General features: G+C 34.2%; 1 protein-coding gene across 16 annotated transcripts in view; it reads right to left on the minus strand.

The window, feature by feature from the left end:
* Nucleotides 1-18,824, minus strand: part of pHCl-1 (pH-sensitive chloride channel 1) — a 1,184,550-nt gene that overhangs the window by 97,985 nt on the left and 1,067,741 nt on the right. Inside the window, exon 12 of one of the 16 annotated variants that reach the window (XR_016140122.1) lies at nt 2,916-3,033. The exons of the other annotated variants lie outside the window; for them this stretch is intronic. The gene's annotated coding sequence lies outside the window, so the exon portion shown is untranslated. The remainder of the gene's footprint in view (nt 1-2,915; nt 3,034-18,824) is intronic. 16 annotated transcript variants of the gene reach the window in all.

The following is an 18,824-nucleotide window of genomic DNA, read 5'->3' on the forward strand; positions in this document are numbered from 1 at the left end:
TTAATGGGTTATTACAGAAAAGTTATTGAAGACTTCGCGGATAACGAAGCCTCCAAACAAACTTATAAAAAAGGGAGAAAAATATGTGTGGATCCCTGTGCAGCAAAATGCATTTGGGACACTTAAAAATAAATTTATGATTGCACCTGTATTGAAATATCCGGATTTCAGTCCAGAATTTCTTTTGATTATGGACGCGTCGGATTATGAGATAAGAGCCATACTACCGCAAGGTACGGCAAGTCAGGATCGCTCTGTCGCATATGCGTATATTATCACAAGCACAGCAAACAACACAATCGAAAAGAAATTCTCGCGAGTAATTGTATAGGCAATAAAACACTTTAGACCATACTTATATAAAACTAAATTTAAGATTATTACTAATAACTCATAAACCATTAATATGGTTAAAACGGTCACTCACTCTTACGGTTCGTGACAATCTGGTTTGCCAGTAATTGAGAGAGAGAGAGTGTTCGGTAGAGAAAAATAAAATATACAAGATTTTGATGTTACATATACAAGTGTTCTTAAGATAGAAAATTATTTACAAGTACTGACTAATTTTTACAATCTTAGTTCGGTCGCTATTTACAATATATACTGTGACGTGCGACGCTTTGTAGCTGCCGATTACAAGGGGCATAGGGCCCGACCGCGAGGAAGGATTGGCTCGGATCCGCGTCCTCCGATGGGGGGAGGAGAGCGGACGATTGTTATTTGGCCAGTGAAACGAGCGGGGTGAGGACGGGGAAGGCGCAACCTCAACTCGGAACAAATCGTGAAGGACCCCGGTCACGGAACGCCCCAGCGAGGTTCCGGAGAAACGGGAAGCCAACGAGGATACCGAGTTGACGAGATGAGATGCGAGAATCTCAAAGCCAGAGGAGCCAAGAAGCTCCGAAGGACATAGCCGCAGATGCCGCCGCTTTTGAGTTTTCCCGCGAGGACTTCGCGGTGCGCGGCCGATTAGGGCCACGCGATTAGCCGATTTTCGGTCAATAGAAAACTGTAAAAGAGAGAGACGACGATCGCTTGTGTATCCCGCGACGGCGCGAGTAGTCACTTTTCGTGATGCGCCTGAACTGAGAAGTAGACGCCGATCTGAGAACGCCGAATTGCCGATTACATGATTGGTGAGCTGAGTGTTTTCTGTATTGTAAGACTGTTACCTCCGTTGTCTCGCGAACAGCAGGTGAATCGAGCTAGCGTCAGGAAAATGTCGGTAACGCGAATTCTTGTGAGTGATAGTTAAAGTGTAACGAACCAAGTGCCGGTGTCTGTGGTGTAGCTTTAACTTTCTGAGCAGCCGTGCATTCTGTCACCGCGTATCACGCACCGGCCCGGATATCAGTAAAATCTCGTCTTTTCGTGGCACATATCGCGTGCCTGGTGCCCAACCGTTTCGAGTTTAGCTAATCGGTGAATAGTAAAGAGTCGTTGTCGTGTGTCGATTATTTGCGACGGGTCGGGAGGCGCGGACACGTGGCAGGCTTGGACCGCGCGATCGCCGCTCGTAAGACCGGCGACTGAAGAATTCAGGGTAGCGGTTGCGCAATACACGGTTTTTGGTTTAGAGTCTCGGAATCTCGGGAGTTGTTCGCCGAATGTATTTGCGAATTCTTAAAATCATACAAGAACCTAGTTCATAGCTTTACTAGGAATTTGGCCCGTCGCGGTCGTAGGCGTGCGACGTGAGATGCGCGGGGCTCGTCGCACGCAATGTTTGACGGGCTGCCAATCAGCTGTTTGTCTATCACGTTGTTTATTTTTTCGAAACGGCTTTTCAGTCCGGAATAGGACTTGGATTTGCTTTGACTCGGAGACAGGGAGCTCCCTGCTCTGTCATCTATCAGCGATGGATTTTGCATGCAAGTGTCTGGGGGGCCAAAGGAAGCCCTAATTCGTGAGAATACTTGCGTGCTCCGGAGATAGGAGCGATTTGCCAAAAGCTCCTGGCTTGATAGTGCCCTAGGATCGCACATATATCAGGACTGATATTTCCGAAAACAGCACTGGCCTAGTTGCTGTCTCGCCGGGAAAAGGCGAAAATCATTCGTCGGAGTCAACATATATATCCGAGCCGTAATTCAGGAGCAGATCGGTCGAATTCGAGATCTGGGGTTGACTCCGCGGAAGATTTCGCCGAACGGCCCGCGAATTTCACGAACAAGCTTGGCGCAGATTGTTGTTGTTCATGTGCGGCTCACGTGAACTATCGCGTCGATTGGTCTACGCGAATTTGTCGACGATGGGATCATGGAGTATCGCTGTCGATACCCCGACGAATCGTCGATCGGAGAATATCTCACGCCTTCTTTAATCACGGAGGAGAGGGGAAATGACTCGGGCATATCATTACATGGTTATATAACATAACAGATCCCGGTTCATGTTTAATCCGATAGAGATTAAAACTTAAGGAATATGAAATAATACTCAAGCCAAGGAAAGCTAATGCAAACGCCGATGTCAAAACGTTTGCAGCGATGACAAAAGAATATCAAAGCAATAATGCCCGAATGTTACGAAGAAGAAGAAAAAATGCAAATATATACAAATTATACAAATTATATAAATTATACAAATATCATGACGAACTTGTAGGAAGATACCAGGGCGTCGAACGGTTAACAGAATTAAATTACATAAATGCTTGGATTAAAAAAAAAACCTAAAACAATGCATTTCAAAATGAAAATATTGTCATAAAAAATAATAAACAAATGACCTGGCTAAAATTAATAAAAATGGGGAAGATAAGAGGCTATAAGCTAAGCCAGATCTTCTTACTTAAAAAACTGTTTATTAAAGTAACATTAGACGTTTGACCTGTATCAAGTCATCTTCAGTAACATCTGAGAGAAAAGATAGAATATATAAATCTTAAAACAAATTTGTGTTGGACTTACATAGAATCAATCAAGAAGATAAATAAAAAGGTCTCCAGTCACTTGCTCCCAATATGAACAGGTAGAAATATGACAAAGATCAGGTCAGACAAATGTCCAAACGTATTCTTAGTGATATCTAAATAATGATAAAAAACAATTAAAGTACTAAATTATATAAACCATCAAACGTATTACAATTAGTCAGATAAAAAGAAAGTCACAAATAGTCAAAAATTAAGAGGTCAAAGGTTGAAATAATAAAATAATAAAAATAAAATTAAATAAGAAGCAAATATTAAAAAACTAAATAAAAAAATTAAATTAAATAAGAAATAAATAAATAAAAAGTAAAAAATTGTTAATATTTAATTGTAAAATTATAAAAATTATGTCCATAAAAATGAGTGAATAAATATCCATGAGCGAAAAGTCGACCAGTTTGTACTAAATAGTAATCATTACTGTTATCCGAAAGATGTGTAAAGCAAACTAATACAAAATTGAAGAAAGGAGGTAGAGGAGGAAATAGGATAAGGAAAAGAGAAGAAATGTGTGTGGGAGAGACGGAATAATAGAAAGGAGAAAAGAAGGAGTTAAATCGGGTTAAGGGCCGGCAGATAATTGTTAGGCAAAAGATCCGTGTCGCTCTCTTTATAAGGCCGTGTAATTGTTTTTTAATATATATATCATTTCAGATACCATTCGTTTGTACAGAGAAGGTTCATCATCAAGGATTTTTATCCCATCTCAATCAAATTCATGCTTTTCATCAAGATGATGAGATAGAAAATTATTAATCTTCTTAATGTTCTTGATATGTTCCCTTAATCTGGCCTAATTATCTCTTTGATCAACATAACTTACATCGCCATAAAGACAATTGATTTTATGAATAACTTTATATCGCAATGACGGATGTAATTGATTTTTGCCTGTTTTTATAAAACATTCGAGAGAATTATAAGTGGACAACGCTAATGATAAACCACATCTTTTAGCTTTTATTTATTTATTTAGTTATTTAGTTATTTTTTTTAACTTTTCCGACATTTATATTTTTTATGTATGAGACCGTAAAATATTTTAATCATTCAGGTTTTAAATTAGTCATTACTTGACAGAACCCCCGCAAAAGAATGTGAGAACTGTTTGATGTGATCTCTTATAGTCGCAAAAATAAATTCGAGACGATAATTATTGTTTAATAAGATACTGATGGTGTTTCTTAGATTTTTTTTCATGAAATCTAGGATGTGATAACAACATCCTATCAACTATTCTTAAAATGACATGTCTCTTCTGTTGCAAACAGTGGCTTGAATAAAAATTCAAAAGTCTGCCCGAAAATGTAGGTTTCCTGTACAGATCAAACAAAACACATCCCTTGTCAATAATCAGATTGACATCCAAGAAGCTGATACCACTATCCTTTCCAATTTCGATAGTGAACTGCAGCCTTTCGTGGAAGGAATTAAAGATTGATAAAATATTACAAGCAAGTCCAAATGGATTGCTAAGAAGATGTCGTCCACATATCTGACGTAAAAGGAAAGAATAGTAGATTTTTCGGGCAGACTTTTAAATGTGATAAAAATAGTATTAAAATACAGCACGCCTGACAAAATATTAACAGATAAATATACAAATTTTGTAAGCAAATTGTTTAAGAATGTGTTCAAGCTATTAAGAATAAAGAAATTGCAAGCGACTGCCTACCCGGAATCAAACGAAGCTTTAGAAAGGTCGCACAGGATCTAGACAGAATACCTGATATTAATGAGAACGAAGCAGATAGGGATGAGTGGATAGAGATGTGACGTTCGTATATAATACGACGCTATATATCGCTATCGATTTACGCCGTTTGAATTAGTTTGAATTAGTTATAGGGCATCAAGCATCGTTACCTATGGCTCTGACTGGCATATCAAAATTCTCGTGCACGTACGATGACGATGGGCAAGAGCTCCGCGAAAAAATATGAGCCGCTAATTATGTCGCCAAAGAAAATATCAAAGAGGAGAAACAAAAGCAAAACAACATTATGATAAAGTAAGAAAAATGAATCTATTTAACATAGGACAAAGTATTGCTATACGTCAAAACAATTCGAAAATAATTAACAAAAACATGACATTCTGGATCGAATTCTATGTAATAGAAAGACGACGTAAAATATAAAATAAAAGTGGATCGCCGGACAAATATGACACATGAATCAATTAAAAACATTTATAGATAATTGTGAGAAATTAACAAAATTAAAAAAATTAAAAAATAATTAGAAATTAATAGAAAAAAATTAAAAAACAAAAAAAAATAAACAAAAAATGTTTCAATAATCAATAAAAATGCAAAATTAAAGATTAATATAAATGCAAAATAAACTATTTTTAATTAATAAAAAATTAATTAAAAACTTCTTTAAAAAAGGACTCTTGATGTCTGATGAGTTATATTAAATATAGATTATATAACAATAAATTAGAGATAAAAAAATTTAAGATTAATAAAACCGTAAAATAAAAAATACAATAAACAAAATTAGAAATTAAAAAAATAAAAATTTAGATATAATAGTAAAAATACATAATAAATATATAATAAAATTTAAATAATAAAATAAAAAAAATAAGGTTTATTAAAAATTATATAAATTATAATAATATATTATTGAGAATATATAAATTACAATAAAAATTTAAAACCTTAGAGAAGTTTAAAATAGTTTTAATTATTGAATGATAGTATAATTAACAAGTAATAAATTTAAAATTAATAATAAAATAATTGCACATTTTTAATTAAAAAAGCAATCGGGACATGCCACGCTGCACGCATGTTTAGGGCCGGTATTTATAGTCATCATTCTTATATTTAAGATCGTTTTAAAATAACATTTCAACCAGGATACCAAAGGACCTGTATGAACTTACTTAAGACGATCTTAAATATAAGAACTGACTATGAATACCGGTGCAAATGTATGTATATTCCTGTATATAAAGATACATGCGTGCAAAAACAAACGCATATATATTAGGTGTACAAAAAAGTTCTGAGCTTTTTTTTAAAAAATTCAATCTTTATTCAAAAACAAAAAAAATATTAATCAGCGAAATATTCCCCGTTTGCATCAATGACCTTTTGCCATCTTTCGGGTAGCTTGCAAATTCCTTGACGATAGAAGCTCACCGGTTTCGAAGCGATAAAGTCATCAATGCATTTTTGTATCTCTTCAAATCTCACGAAATGTGTATCAGCCAAATGATGCTGCAGCGATCGAAATAGGTACTACCTATTAATACCTATTAGTAATCGGAAGGCCACATAGCCATGTCTGGGCTATACGCCGCGTGCGAGAGAAGTTCCCAGCCTAACGCAAAGATATGGTCCTGAGTCGCTTTCGCAACATGTGATCGAGCATTGTCATGAAGCAAGATCACTTTACGACGTCCTTGATCAGTAAATGGCCTCTTTTCTTCTAATGCATCGCTCAAATTGGTCAATTGTTGTTGGTAGCGGTCTGCCGTGATTGTTTCAACTGGTTGTAACAACTCGTAATACAACACACTTTTCCAATCCCACCCACAGAGCAGAACCTTCTTAGCGTGGATATTGGGCTTTGGCGTCGATGTCGAAGATTGACCAGAGTCAACCCATAATTTTCTACGTTTATCATAAAGAATCCATTTTTCATCGCCTGTAATGATTTTATGCAGAAAATCTTTTTTCCGGAACTTTGAAAGCAAAGTGAGTGCAGTGTCACGCCGACGATTTTTGATGTCTTCGGACAATTCATGCGGAACCCATCTGCCTTCGTTCTGAACCTTTCCCATCGTATGTAAACGTACGGAAATGGTTTGCTGCGTAACGCCAAGCTATTCTGCAAGCTCCTTTTCAGTTTGCGCAGAGTTTATATCCAGCAGTGCTTGCAATTTGTCCGTTTCAATCTTTTGAGGACGTCCAGCACGCGGTTCATCTTCAAGACTGAAATCTCCTTGGCGAAATTTTTGATACCTTTTACATGTAGTATGACTTACGGTGTTCTCTCCATATGCAGCACAAATCATTGCAGTGGCTTCAGCAACATTTTTCTTTAGATGAAACGTGAAGTGGATGGAAAATCGAATATGCTCTTCTATTGCCATCGTGAACACTACTGATTTTTGAGGTTATGTGCATCAACCGCCAAACCGTATGGCATTTTAGAAGGCCAAATGTCAACGCTTTAAAATCGCAAAAGGACGGGAAGATATATAAAATTTAAATTGTTATTTCAGTTGTATGAAATCTAAAGCTCAGAACTTTTTTGTACACCTAATATAATTTAAATGTAAAAATATAAACAGTTTAAAAACAGAATTTTTTGTAATATTTAACAAGTAATTCAAGAACAATGAACTTGGTATAGTGTTTCTTGATTGCTCTTTTAAAATCTGCAACTGATAATTATATGCCCAGTTTAATATTATATTTTTGTTTATATATTTTTTGTATTGTATCTACTTTATTATAAATTTATTATATAAATTAACAAATATTTATAAATATTTACACACTCATATAAACACACGCGCGCACGCGCGTGTCTCTCTTAATTTCTTAATTTTCTTTGGGCTAGACAGAAGACTAATAACCGTAACAGAAGACTAATTGGATATGTTGAGAGGCAATTTTTAGAGCATATTGGATTCAGTGATGGGTTGTGTCACATTGAATATGTCGTCTTTTTATCAAATCTTAGTTGTTCATAAAATAATTTCAGTACATAAAGCTACTTTTTAATTTTAAAATAGACTCTCAAAGGTTTCAAAAGTTTATTAATGATGTAATATTATATTTCTGTTATCGTTCTCGTTGATATAAATGACATCTTGATCACCAATGAAACATTAATTCCTCATCCGGATGCTTTTCAAAGGATGTTCACTATCCTAGACATCAAACTCGAACTGCACCTAGATAAATACTTATTTTTGCATGTAGAAATTAAATATTTAGAATATAAGACTTATATAGAAGGATTAATTTATTAATAGTTACGTATAGTTACTATTGCTTTCTGCAGTCCAAAATGTGTAAAGATATATAGAATTTTCGACGATTGACATCTTATTTTCGAAAGTTTATAGTAGGATATTTTATAATTGTCAAATCATCTTATAAATTTCTTAAAAAAAGATATTACTTTTTCTGTTGGAGAAATAAAAAATACAGCCTTATATCAATTGAGACTGAGGTTAACTGAAGCATCTACATTAGCTAACTATGGTCTAAAGGCATACACAGAGTTACATTGCGATGTCAGTACTCATGGATTCGGAGTTGTTCTGATGCAGAAGCAACTTGATCAATACACGTGCATTCTATTTTCTATTTTAATAAGCAAATTGTCAAGACTTTTCCCTTAATTTAAAGGAATCAATGGATACATTTGATCACACATTATATTTATTCCAATGTAGTCTATTATGATAGTGAAATAAATGTAACTTTCTATTTCTCTTGGAACCAAAAAATAACTTAGTACCGTAGTGTTTTTCATATATCAGTCTGTTGCGTAATTCATTAAAAGTTAGAATACTAATACTTCAAGTTAGTTACTAATTAATTTTAATTAATTTTAATTAATAGATCTCAGCTTCGTGAAATAGTGGCTTCATTCAAAAAGATTATCCTCAAAACCCTGCTAAAGACGTCACTCATGCGCGTGCTCAGACAATATATGTATAACTTAATATTTAAAGTTTAGCAACTAAAGACTCTACCTGATATAAGTATTATTATCCCGTTTTTTTTTAAGAGATATAATTAGACTACTGTATGATTAGACTACAGTTCGAACACTATTGTGAACAAAATTATTTGCAGATAGATGCGGAAACGACGCAAAGTATGTACAACTGCCAATGCTTCTAATTCGATAGGTACATTTGATCGAATAATATATTTCGTCTATTCCAATGTAGTTCATTATGATAATGAAATAAGACGTGACTTTCTTAAAATTAATAGAATTAATAATGAGACTTGAAACTATGTAAGAATTATGAAATAATTATGAATTATGAATAATGCAACAGGTTGATTATGAAAAAAATATGAATAATTATGAATTATGCAACAGGTTGATACAAAGTATGTACTCGTATGTGATGGTATCTTTATCCACCCAAATGTTACAATACTATAGCTTGTCTGACTTAATTGATTTTATGACTATACGATTTTTTTACGGTGTTGTATAACTGCAAGAGGACTAACTTAAATCTCGATAGAGATATCGTTTTCAATGGCATTACTTTAGTTTTCGCATAAATTTACTTTGACTTATTCCTTGTTGATCTGAGTTGACTGCATAAACATATTCCATATGATATTTCAAAATATCATCGAATCCATAAATGTTAAATGTAACATCTCGATTATTAATATTGATATTTTTTTGTATTCATATGTTGTTCAATTAATTAAGTAATGTATAGTAATTTTCCCAGTTTCAAGTCAATTGAAAACTCTTAATTTCACACTTCTTGACGCCATATCTTTTGTATGATGATTTTCCCGACAATAAATACTAGACCAAGGAGATCGAATACTTGTGATATCTTTGATAGTACATTTTGTTTGTTGCTTATGTTTGCCTCTTTACTTGTTACTACAAAATATTTGTGCTAGCATTCCATAAAAGTCTCAACATTTTAAGTGGTTGATCTATATCCATGACTAACAAATCGTCTATTTTGCTTGTGTTTTGATGCTTCAATAAGCTCTGATAATTTGTTCTCCATTTTCATAGAGATAAATTTTCCGCAAGCATCTCCGTTAGCAGTAGTCATTATACTATTTGAGTAATATTATTACATTTTCCAGTTAGGACGTTGTTTATGTAAAAAAATCTCTTTTATTGTTTCTGCTGTTAAAGGAAATTCTTGTCTATAAATTAGAGCTAATTCTTTAAGGCATTGCATTACTAAAAATGGAGCAATCTGATCCGTACATAATAGTCTTTAGCTAATATAGTTGACTGCATTGTGTCATTTCGCCAAAAAATTAATTGCAAATTCTGATTTTAATGGTCCACCAAAATTCTTCAAAATATTGATTCCATATCTGTTTTGAGAATAAATTCCTAATTTCTAAATCGAATTAATGTCTTCTGCAAATCTGCTAAGTTCGGCCCATGTATCAGTTTATCACTCAATGATATGCTCGAAGACAATTGGTAACTTTGTTCTCATATTATTTGGTCGCATGATTAATGCGAAATAATGTAATACTCTTGTATTAACAAAGCATTATATGTGTATCTCTAATAGAGAACGGAGATTACATACATGTGTATTTCCATTTTTTATTAATGACATATGATTTGTTGCAGATATTTATTCAAAAACTCGCCTAAACTTTCTCCAACTCAGAATTTTTTACAAGTCGACGTTTCAAAAAATTCAATCTTCTGATGGCTTATGCTATAAAATTTTCTAAATATTGATCTTGCATATTAATGCGAACGAAATGGCAAATGGACAACGAATTTGCCATCATACTATCAAAGAAATTTTTTGGAACCTCTTGTATCCAGAACCGTTGAAATAGGTTTTGTTACGCATTCGTCTATCTTACAGAAATTCAATACATCTGCATGCTCTTCTTCGAATTCTCATTATTTTCGATTATTCCTAAATGGATATTTTGCAAAGCTGATTTTCTCTTGATCTAATTTTCCGATTTTTCCGATGACCTTCCAATATACGCCAAGAAACATATCAATAAGTCTTAGCTTATGATACATGGGAATCTATTGGCTTAAAAATTAAAGTGTAAAGACTCCTCCGATATGAGAATAAACAATGAAGAGCAAGGGCATTAGGAGTCAAGCGCAGTGAAAGAGCGCAAATAAAAAAATCCATTAAAATACTTCCATAATATATTTTAGGTTCTATTAAATCCATACGTTTCGATCTACTTTCGGATCATCTTCAGTAGATACTGTCTCCAAATTCTGAGTTACATACAACGTGTTAGTGAAAAACTTAACAGATTCGCACCGATAAACGCGATAATGCAATACATCGAGAGCCTCTGTCCAAAACAGTTCCACAGATGATGTAGAAGATACTGTACGATAAGATCATTTGGATAATTTAAGTTGCATTCAAACCAATAGAGTTTTTTTAAAAAATGTCAAACAATAAGATGGACAAGGAACCGTTAGAGACTCCATGATATCGTCAATTATTCCAATAAAAGGCACAAAGATGAAATTAAATAGAATATTGCAAAAGCATGGTCAAAATTAAAAATGTTGTACAATAAATAAATTAAATTCGGTTAATAAAAATAAAATAAAAGCACATCTTAACTGTTAAAAATTAAAATGTAAAAGACGAAAATAGTAAGTGGGTGGAAAGTCACATGTTTATATATTGTTTATAACAAGGGTGTATGGCTCAGAAATTCTGTGTCTATTTGCAAATTGATTCCATTTGTTTGATATGCATCAAGAATTAATCGTTTATTGTAATTTCTCTCAACATCCAGAACTTTCACGTTGGACCAATCGAAATTGTGTCCTGTATGTACCCTGTGGTCTGTGATAACTGAATGTATGGAAGTATTCCACCTTATGTGACTTCGATTTCATTGATTCTCAATTTCAATTGTCTACTAGTCTGTCCTACATAGGATGCATCACAACTCGTGCACTGTAGTTTGTAAATGACATTCTTTTTATCTAATAGTGGAAAAGGATCTTTTTGTACCCTAATACAATTGTTTAGTTTATTGATGTTGTACATTGCTAATTTAGTTTCTGTATCTTTTAACATCTATTTCTTTTAACATTTTTAAATTTCTCAGTAACATCCCTCACATAAGGTAGAGATGTAAACCATAAGATTTTTTTATCATCAGCGATGCACGTTATGTCATCATTATTGTGTTTTTTTCACAATTATGGATTAAGTTTTTTAAATTCTATTGATTATTTGAAAAATAAAATATAATGAATAGTCATTTTGTAGGAGTGTTTTAATCATGAAATCAAAATTCTTCTCGTGAAATTATGGATGTGACAGATAAAAAATCCTGTCCACCATACCTGTGACCGTATCTTTCTTTTATGAGATGGCGTGCTAAGACAGTGCTAAGACTAGGCTAAGATAAAATTTAAGTATTTACCAGAGAAAGTTGGATTGTGGTACAAATCAAATACAATTGTATTATTTTTAACAATAAGAATCGTATCAAGAAAATTGATCTGACTGCCATCAATTTCCGAGGTAAATTATAATCTTGGATGTATAGAATTAAACTTCAATAAGATGCGATTCATTAACGTAATCTGGTACTGCCAACAAAATGTCATCCACATACTTATAGTAAAATGGTATAAATATAAATATAAATATAATAAAAGAAATTAAACGTCTCGAGCATTCTCTAAATCTTGCATGACTATATCCGCCACAATCGAAAAAAGTGGTGAGCCCATGGGTATTCTGTTTGTAAATCTGACCGTCAAAAGCAAAAAAGGTAGATTCTAAAATTAACCATTCCCAGAAACTCATCCTTTGATATTTTACAGTCCTTAGATATAAAAACCCATCTGTTTGTTAAACATTCAATAGCCAAATCAATCGGAATATTGGTAAACAATGACACAACGTCTAACGACATTAATGAAAATTTGTCAATCTGAATATTTGATAATTTTTTAACTAGTTCGAAGCTATTTTTTATGTAACTTTTACGGAATCAGAATCGATTTGGAGATGATCTTATTAAAAAATGCAGCCAGATTGTAAAAAGGAGTCAATCGATGAAACAATAATTCGGAAGGGACACTCAGGTTTATGGATCTTCGGAAGTCCATAAGCTCTAGGTAAAATACCGGCGCTACAAAATAGGTGTTTATACAATGTTGAGGATAAATATATCAGAATATAAATTCTGATTTTTTCCATCTTGTAAGCAAATCTCTCAAACTGTTGACCATTTTTTTTGGTGAGGTCTTTGTTAACTCTGTATAAGTCTCAATGTCCGACAGAATATGATTCACTTTGTGAAGGTAATTATTCTTGTCTAATGCAACCATAGCCTTTATCTGCTCTTGTAAAAACAACATTCGGATTATTATGTAAAAATTCAATGGTATGTCTTTTTAACTGTTCTAGTTTTTTTGTGTTTGAAATATTTTGTTGGGGAAGAGAGGAAAATTTGCGAAGAATTGGAATGGAACAGCTCCGAATTCCATTTTGCGCGATAACGGGAAGTATTTTGATATTGTGTTCAATATTTTTGATGAATTCGAATGTTGTCTTTTTAATATTACTAAAAGGGAGTGCAAAATTATCACCTAGTTGCAAAAAGCATTGTATGTTATGTTACGTCCGGGGGACTCCACGAATTCTTCTCTTTCGGAAAAAGACAACGGCTAATCTGAAAATGAAGCGCTTCGAACAATCTAAAGAAATCCTAAATAAATAAACAAAAATCCCTCTCGAGATACGTCTCACTATCAAAAAAAATAATTCTTGCGATAGACCGCTTTGTCGGCACCGACAAGTTTATGACAAACCAATAAAATTAAAAAATATTAACAAAAGCAAATTCCTAACGGATAAGAAACGCGTCGGATCGTTCGAGAGTGACACTCTCCAAATTGGTGGGGAAACTAAGGGAAACACCAATCAAGAAGAAACGATTAGCGGCTGTTGGCGGCCACACCAATGAATGATTGAGGGTATGGAATGGCGGGAAAATTTTTACTAACTAATTCCATCATTCGCTAGGAAATCTGGAAATATAAAAACAACAATTCACAGAACACCGCTTCCTCTATACTCATAATTTTTCTAAACTATCATTCGACAAGCCAACGCGGAAATCCATCACGCCCTCAGATATTCCCACCCCTTCGGAACCCTTTAAAAACAACGACTTGGAGCGGATCGCTCTCTTCCCGCTTCTCATCGCTCCACGCCTTCACGGACGGGACCATCCGAAGTTGTCGAAAAATCTTTTTATCAGTTAGAATCTGTGCGCGATTCTTACATTTTTCGTGTGATTCGATCCACGATCCAGCCTAGCCATTACACTTCTCGTCCATCACCAGCGGCCGCTACAATAAAAGTCCATCTTTATCACTTTTTCCCGCGGTAGACTGACTATTTGATTCGCGACCTCTACATATTTGTTTCATTAAAACACTCCAACATTCCAAATTGGCAAGCCGCCGATTAACTCGGTGAAGCTGCCTTCCCCGATTTCTTCACACTCCGACTTGGCAAGCCGCCGATTGATTCTGTGAAGCTGCCTTACCACGAGTCCTCAATTTCTTTTTTTTTCTTTCTTTTTTTACCACTCTCACCTCACATACTCTTTCATCTGACTCTTATTTACATAGTGAACCAAACGAACGCCATCCCGAATAGACAAACGAAACGGGCATTGCGACACCGTCGGGAGAAGTCTAATAATTCGTCGCGAAACCGGCCACGCCGAAGAACTTGCGGAGCAGTTGGTAGGCGTAGAATCGAGACTAGCTAACATCCCTTGCAACAGTACGCCACCGCCCTCCGCTCCGTGGCAGATTTTGAAAGACAATGTACTCCAGAGAACTTTGACGTGGAGAAATTCTTCAATCTCGTCCGCCAATTTCCCCGCTCTCCCATCCATCCACCTCCTGACATCTTCTTCATTAAAAGAAGATTCAAATCCGACAGCCAGTTTTGGGATCAGATCTCAAAACACCAAATTACCGATACCATCCCCATGTATATTTTCTGTGATCCTCTTCCCTACTTCGTCCCAGTCAAGGCTTTCCGCAGCGTTCACCCTGATCCCCTCCCACACCTGCAACCCGATCCCATCGACATGCTCGCGATCACCAATTTTTTACCCCAATTGGAACAATTGGGTATATAAAATCCAGATTTTCTTTTGTTTGTTGTTATTTATTATTATTCAAAATTTATGTATAAAAAATTTTCTTTTTTCTTTTTTTGTAACCAGTATTTCAACCTTCTAATGTACACAGAGAAATTTCCGAATAACATTGTAATTCATTTTTTTTATTATTATTATTAAATCAGTTAACTCGAATTCCGTCTCAATTTCTTTACCCTAAAACTTGACCCCGAATCATTCACGACTCCCTGAGGATCGCACGAGGTCCATCCCTGGTAAAAGAGATTCGGTTCTCTGACCAAAAAACGGACCACCAATAGCGCGGGCGCAGGTAAGGGTAATAACGTCACCGATGCTGACCCGATTCCTGCCCCCTTAACGCGCGTTTGACTCGCGGATCGATCTCACGACGTCGTTCCGTGAGAACAGAAAAGGTTCCGTGCGTCCACCCGAGTTCTCCTCCTCCTGACGAAAGGTATTATCTTTCCTCCAGAACCACGAACGTAACAGTTATATAGTATGGGAATATCAGACAAATTCAAATTTTATCGTTGTGGATTTTATAGACAAATTCTATCTTGCTTTAGTACAGTTTTCATAATGATTGGTGTTGTTGAAGCCTCACTAAGTTGCGCGGTTTGAGCACGTCCTTGCTCTTCTAGTATACAATATTTTCGTGTATAATCAAATTATGTTTTTTGTTGCATATAAACAATAACGCACGTAATGACCTAATTCTAGACAATTTAGACAAAACATTTTTTTTATGAACCTTTTTTCAAATTTGTTACTAGATAGATTCAGAAAATTGCAGAAAATTGCAATTATAGACTGGATGATTTCTTTCGCAAATTTTGCACTTAATTGATACAGAAATCAATGTTACTTTTTCTTCATTCTTCTTTATATTTCGATTCGAGAACCCTGATACATAATACTGGTCTATCAAGAATGCTATGAATTTTGATAATTTAGGCATGTTCTTCTGTATTCGATTTTTTTATCTCCTGTAAATCTTTTTGTTCAATGAAATCCATTCTTCTTTGCTAGAAGCATTAAAATGGCATCTCAAGCATTTACTTGTAATGTAAGAATTTCTAATATTGATACATATACTTGGATATGTAAAATAAATCTGCATAACAAATCCGATTTATAATTTTTCGTTATTTTCAAAAAATTTAATAACTCGTTTAAATGATTTTGAATGATAATCAACTATTGCTGTATTATTTAGTAGTTTCTAAACGCTCTCATAGTTCTCACTCAAGATTTTGAATCTTTCTATTATACTACGAATTTTTCTTTGAAACACTCTGATGAGATACTAGAGATATTTTCTTTTTCTATCATCGTTGTGAATTGTTGTCTCAAAACTGTTCTTAAAAAATAGCAAGTCTTCGTTGAATTTCGGCAGTTTTATTTCCGACAATTTTAGTCATTTGCGTGTAATTTTGGATGTCACTGTCTGAATATCTTTTTGATCTTTTGTGGCTGCATGTATTCTCGCCACATCTTGTGTTTGTTATTGCATAATTATTTCCTGTGTTATCGTCGCAGCCTTGTAATGGAATTGCTCGAATAATATCCTTTTGGGATCGCTTACTTCGCTCGGTTTTCTTTTCTCAAAGACGATTCATTTCTCTTTAATCATATTGTACATCCTCAAAAAAATAGAAGTAATTTTTTAACTTTTGCAGCTTAATCTATTTGTTTCAATCGTTTTGCAGTTTTTATCTTGAGAAAATTCGATACGCAAATAACTTGCTTTTTTGTTCGAGTTCTACTTACATGTATCCGCATTCATTTTGCATCTACTATATAGAAAGAAATCATTGAGACATATAACTATTCAGAGAGTTATTGAAAATATCATATAATATTATGATATACTATTATTCATTAGTATTGGGAATATGCATAGCTTACTTTGAAGCGAACAATAACTATAGACATTTACTATTTATTACTATTAGAATTGTGAGTAGTTTACTATTTGAATAAATAGTAAGTATAAATAGTAACTATCTCTTTGCGATTTTGAAAATCTATTAGTATTGCTACGCCATTTCATGGATATCCTGGATAGTGTCCCATTTTAAATAACGACTTGAGATTTCTCGAAAATTATGAAAAATACTGGAAAATATTTCAAACAAAAGTTATATGTTCTGAAGTGATACAAATAATGGTAAGATTAATTTTAGGTAAGAAAAAAATCAATTTTTTATGGTCATATGAAAATCGTTGCCATTTTTAAAAATAAAATTATATGATTTCTTTTGGACAATATGATTTTTCCAATTATTTTGCACATAAAAATATTAAGATGAAATTGTTAAAAAATTAATAATACAAGATATTTTACACTTTAGTCTTGTACATTTCAACATAAAATATAAAATATCTCTTAAATCTATTAAATTTTTGCTATTGTACATTATTCTTATGCACGAAATAATGAGATGAGTCAATTGGTGTAAAGAAAACATTTAGTTATTAAAAAAATTATGCAATTCATAATATTGTTATGCGTTCCAGCTCGAAAGAAGCACGATATACGTATATATATATATATATATATATATATATATATATATATATATATTAATATATAATATTATATATATATATATATATAATGTTATATATTAATTATATTTATAATTATACGGACAGCACTCACACATACATGTTCTAATAGAACATAACATTGTTACGACGGCGCGGTTTCTGTGATTCCGGGCTCTCTACTCGCGACGTAGCGCTGCTCAAGTCATCAAAGGATCCGAGCACACGTGCGAATCTTAGTGTCGCCGTCGCCGATCCGTGGCCTTTGTGATCTCGCGACTGCGAAATAAACAAGGTTCGGCTCGTCTCGTTTTCCGAACCGAAGATCCTCGGGAATCGACGAGCGAATTATTATTCGACTGTCCGCGACACAGTGCACATCGAAGGCTCGGCGAGCAATTCTATATTTTCTTTGGTCATCCGCGATACGGTGAACATTGAGGAACATCGAAATCGATAGATCGCGTGTGAGTGCTAATCACGACTTAAGGTGATAGTCTCAAGCAGTTGTCGTATCCGTCGACCTTTGTTAAAATCGGCAATTAATAGCAAACGATACCCCTAAGCGTAGCTACGGCTCAGAGCGTTCGCCCCCAGGCATTGTCATCGCGTGGCTCAGAGTGTCGGTCCCAGGCGTTGCCGTTACAAAACTTAAGCGACAACATATTAGTCAAAAGTAATCAGCAATGTGTGCAATCTATGTATAACGCAACTGTACTCGTTTATATGAACAACACGTGTATAATGTGAAAGGACCTATAATATACGCAAATTTGTATTATAATTCTGTGAAATAAATTGTGAAAATTAAAATCTAATTATAAACTGTGATATTACCACGTAAAACTACGAGTGTGGGTGTTAGATCATCCACATTTGACAGAACAATATTCAATTACATAATCTATTAAAGAGCAACAGTGTTTTTGAAAAAATCTATTCGATTTACAATATTATTATCAATATTATCATATCGTTACCCTAATAGCACAGAATGATCATGCATACGTTCTGAATGGGATATTTGTACACATTTAGGATATTTAAACGAAAATTTCAGAAGCTGTGGACTAACAGACAGAGCAGACTCATTACGACCTTAAGATGATCGTCACGCTATCTCAACCTATCCTCAGAGTTTTCTTAGAACCATCTTAGGATGACTTCAGGATATTCCACGAACAATTTTAGGAACATTATGAGAAAGTCTTAAACGTCCTATCCGTCCGTAATTCTGTGGACATCCATAATGTAATCAATATTGACCCAGAATATATTATCATGATATACATTTCAGAACTATGTCATGAATATTAACAATTATTTATTAAAAATGCATTATATATTGTTATGCTCACGCGAATCTTCTGCGGCCAAGCATTATCGAGTCGCCGTTTGGAGAAGAAGCGAAGCGCTCTTCGGAACAATGGTTGCGTTGTT

This window comes from Pogonomyrmex barbatus, unplaced genomic scaffold (assembly GCF_055798465.1).
Source record: "Pogonomyrmex barbatus isolate J1 unplaced genomic scaffold, ASM5579846v1 scaffold4, whole genome shotgun sequence".
NCBI lineage: Eukaryota > Metazoa > Arthropoda > Insecta > Hymenoptera > Formicidae > Pogonomyrmex > Pogonomyrmex barbatus.